The sequence below is a fragment of the Corticium candelabrum genome, chromosome 2 (assembly GCF_963422355.1).
Source record: "Corticium candelabrum chromosome 2, ooCorCand1.1, whole genome shotgun sequence".
NCBI lineage: Eukaryota > Metazoa > Porifera > Homoscleromorpha > Homosclerophorida > Plakinidae > Corticium > Corticium candelabrum.
Genome location: NC_085086.1, coordinates 2145562 through 2149975, shown reverse-complemented (window position 1 = coordinate 2149975; position 4414 = coordinate 2145562). Strand labels below are relative to the sequence as shown.

Below are 4414 nucleotides of genomic sequence, written 5' to 3'. Positions count from 1 at the left end.
GCCGTGTGTGTCTGTGTCGTATGTGTCAGTGTCGTCAGGTCTCACATGATCACCTCCAATCTCAGACATGTGGATGGCACAATCAGAGCCATTACATCACCATTATGACTTGTTTAGTTACTAAAAAGTGCAGCTGTTGCTGTAGATGCTGTACTTGCAGTGTCTGAGAAAGTCCAATAATTTCTAATCTAAGTCACATGCTCCGAGTGGCTCCATAATTATGCCAATGTCTGTATTGCAAATACTTGTAACTAAAAAATGATGTCTGCTCTCCACCTACAGTAGAATGTCACTAATCTGAACACACAGAGACCAGTGAGGCCTCGCATATCTAAACCACGTTAGTAAATTTAAGGTACTTAGCAAAAGGAATTCAGTGGTATGGCTACGTAAGACTGCATGTGGTTGCAACTCCATTTGTCTAACTGATCTGTCTGCGTGTCTGTTTTTCTGTCTGTCTGTCTGTCTGTCTGTCAGTCAGTCTGCCTGTGTGTCTGTCTGTCTGTGTGTTTGTCTGTCTGTCTGTCTTTCTGTGAATCTTTCTGCATGTGTGTCTGTCAGTGTGTCTGTCTGTCTGTCTGTCTGTCTGTCTGTCTGTCTGTCTGTCTGTCTGTCTATGTGACTGTCTGTCTGTCTTTCTGTGGGTCCGTCTTTCTCTGTGTCTGTCTGTATGTCTGTAAGTCTCCCATCCATGTGTGATGTGTGTCTCACTCATCCTACCATCCCATCAACACATCAATCACAACAAATCTTTACAATTTCACTCACAAACGAGAAATCACTCAACACGACACTCTCACACAACAAACTTACACTTGAGCTTACTTAAATTTACAGATTGCAACTCGGATCGAGATCGGGACCCCCAAATTCGAACGAGTGATTGTACGCATGCGCCAACATTATTTCTATTCGTCTGAGTCACGTGCACTATTTTGATCTGATATAGATTTCTCAGCGATGTCAACTTCTGTCAGCTCTGTAAAAACTTACTTGTTTATTATAAATTTGTCAGTCGCCAACTAAATTACCTTTTCAATAGCTAATGGAGTAAAAATAAATAATAATTGGTAAATTTTTAATTTTTAATAACAAAAAATAAAATAAAAATTAGGGATGTACATTGATACAATTCTAAATTACTTAATTTTTTAATTAATTTATTACTATGCTGCAAATTATCCAAGCTGAAACAGACACACTGGATAACAAGCCAGTCACGTGATTAATTGAATATCACATCATTGTAAATGTAACGCATTAACAACAAAGTTTTGTATCAATATTTCTAACGTTCCACTAGCTTACCCGGAAATACTCGTGAATCATAACTATTTTAGAGTATTCTATATCATTGTTTACTATTTACATTCTACTCTATATTTCATAATACAAAACATCTCTTAAACAAATAAAAGTATCTAGAATTAAATATTCAGTCTTCACACTATGGAACGTTTGTTCTCATCTGTAGCGTTACAAACATCACGTGACCTGTAGAGTAAGATCACGTGACAGGTTAAGTAACATCACGTGACCACAACGACAGGAGAGGAAGACCATTTGATGTGTCACTATTATTCCTACTGATAGCCGGAGAACATGAAGAGCTACAACAAACACAACAAAACCTCAATATAGAATAACAAAGATAATTAAAATCTCTAAAGAATATTCAGTTAATCATTAGAGAAAATAGTCTTTCTTGATACTCAGTGACATGTCATCTATTCATCAAGATAAACACAAAGCTACATATTTAGAGAACAAGTAAGTGCTAAGTATTATGCGGATTGTGTGTCTGCTTGCATTAGGTGTGTGTGTGTGTGTGTGTGTGTGTGTGTGTGTGTGTGTGTGTGTGTGTGTCCTGTGTGTATGTGCCGTGTGTGTCTGTGCCATGTGTGTCTCTGACGCGTGTGTCAGTGCCGTGTGTGTCTGTGCCCCGTGTGTCTGTGCCGTGTGTGTCTGTGCCGTGTGTGTCTGTGCCATGTGTGTCTGTGTCGTGCGTGTCTGTAACATGTGTGTCTGTGTCGTGTGTGTCTGTGCCGTGTGTGTCTGTGCCACGTGTGTCTGTGCCGTGTGTGTCTGTGCCATGTGTGTCTGTGTCGTGCGTGTCTGTAACATGTGTGTCTGTGTCGTGTGTGTCTGTGCCGTGTGTGTCTGTGCCACGTGTGTCTGTGCCGTGTGTGTCTGTGCCATGTGTGTCTGTGTCGTGCGTGTCTGTAACATGTGTGTCTGTGCCGTGTGTGTCTGTGCCGCGTGTGTGTCGTGTGTGTCTGTGCCGTGTGTGTCTGTGCCGCGTGTGTGTCGTGTGTGTCTGTGCCATGTGTGTCTGTGTTGAGTGTGTCTGTGTCGTGTGTGTCAGTGCCGTGTGTGTCTGTGTCGTGTGTGTCTGTGCCGTGTGTGTCTGTGCCGCGTGTGTCTGTGCCCTGTGTGTCTGTGCCATGTATGTCTGTGTCGTGTGTGTCTGTAAAATGTGTGTCTGTGCTGCGTGTGTGTCGTGTGTGTCTGTTCCGTGTGTGTCTGTGTTGAGTGTGTCTGTGTCGTGTGTGTCTGTGCCGTGTGTGTCTGTGCCTTGTTTGTCTGTGCCATGTGTGTCTCTGACGCGTGTGTCAGTGCCGTGTGTGTCTGTGTCGTGTGTGTCTGTGCCGTGTGTGTCTGTGCCGCGTGTGTCTGTGCCCTGTGTGTCTGTGCCATGTATGTCTGTGTCGTGTGTGTCTGTAAAATGTGTGTCTGTGCTGCGTGTGTGTCGTGTGTGTCTGTTCCGTGTGTGTCTGTGTTGAGTGTGTCTGTGTCGTGTGTGTCTGTGCCGTGTGTGTCTGTGCCTTGTTTGTCTGTGCCATGTGTGTCTCTGACGCGTGTGTCAGTGCCGTGTGTGTCTGTGCCGTGTGTGTCGTGTCGAGTGTGTCCGTGCAGTGTGTGTCCGTGCGGTGTTTGTCTGTTTCGTGTATTTCTGTGCCGTGTGTGTCTGTGTCGTGTGTGTCTGTGCCATGTGTGTCCGTGCCGTGTATGTCCGTGCCGTGTGTGTCCTTGCGGTGTTTGTCAGTTTCGTGTCTGTCTGTGCCGTGTGTCTGTGTCGTGTGTGTCTGTGCCATGTGTGTCCATGCCGTGTGTGTCAGTGTCTTGTGTGTCCATGCCGTGTGTGTCCATGCCGATGCCGTGTTTGTCTGTGCCATGTGTGCCTGTGCCCTGTGTGTCCATGCCGTGAGTATCTGTGTCGTGTGTGTCTGTGCCGTGTGTGTCTGAGTCGTGTGTGTCTGTGCCGTGTGTCTGTGTTGTGTGTGTCCGTGCCGTGTGTGTCTGTGTCGTGTGTGTGTCTGTGCTATGTGTGTCTGTGCCGTGTGTGTCTGAGTCGTGTGTGTCTGCGCCGTGTGTCTGTGTTGTGTGTGTCCGTGCCGTGTGTGTCTGTGTCGTGTGTGTGTCTGTGCCATGTGTGCCTGTGCCGTGTGTGTCCATGCCGTGAGTATCTGTGTCGTGTGTGTCTGTGCCGTGTGTGTCTGAGTCGTGTGTGTCTGTGTCGTGTGTGTGTCTGTGCCATGTGTGTCTGTGCCGTGTGTGTCCGTGCCGTGTGTGTACCTGTGCCGTGTGTGTCCATGCCGTGTGTGTCTGTGTCGTGTGTGTCTGTGTCGTGTGTGTGTCTGTGCCGTGTGTGTCTGTGCCCTGTGTGCATGTGCCGTGTGTGTCCATGCCGTGTGTGTATGTGCCGTGTGTGTCTGTGCCGTGTGTGCCTGTGCCGTGTGTGTCCATGCCCTGTGTGTCTGTGTCGTGTGTGTCTGTGCCGTGTGTATCCGTGCCCCGTGTGTCTGTGCGGTGTGTGTCTGTGCGGTGTGTGTCTGTGCCATGTGTGTCTCTGACGCGTGTGTCAGTGCCGTGTGTGTTTGTGTCACGTGTGTCTGTGTCGTGTGTGTGTCTGTGCCCTGTCTGTCTGTGCCGTGTGTGCCTGTGCCGTGTGTGTCCATGCCGTGTGTGTCTGTGTCGTGTATGTCTGTGACGTGTGTGTCTGAGTCGTGTGTGTCTGTGCCGTGTGTCTGTGTTGTGTGTGTCCGTGCCGTGTGTGGCTGTGTCGTGTGTGTGTCTGTGCCGTGTGTGTCTGTGCCGTGTGTGCCTGTGCCGTGTGTGTCCAAGCCGTGTGTGTCTGTGTCGTGTATGTCTGTGTCGTGTGTGTGTCTGTGCCGTGTGTGTCTGTGCCGTGTGTGTCTGTGCCGTGTGTGCATGTGCCGTCTGTGTCCATGCCGTGTGTGTATGTGCCGTGTGTGTCTGTGTCGTGTTTCTCTGAGCCGTGTGTGTCTGTGCTGTGTGTGTCTGTGCCGTGTGTGTCCATGCCGTGTGTGTATGTGCCGTGTGTTTCTGTGTCGTGTCTCTCTGTGCCGTGTGTGTCTGTGCTGTGTGTGTCTGTGCCGTGTGTGTCTGTGCC

General features: G+C 48.3%; 1 long non-coding RNA gene across 2 annotated transcripts in view; it reads right to left on the bottom strand.

Annotated features, from left to right (window-relative positions):
- Positions 1-1181: 1181 nt before the first annotated feature.
- The window catches only part of LOC134198541 (uncharacterized), an 8852-nt gene continuing 5619 nt past the window's right edge, over positions 1182-4414 (bottom strand). For both annotated transcript variants that reach the window (XR_009972861.1, XR_009972862.1), the window contains exon 5: positions 1182-1610. This is a non-coding gene — a long non-coding RNA (uncharacterized LOC134198541). The remainder of the gene's footprint in view (positions 1611-4414) is intronic.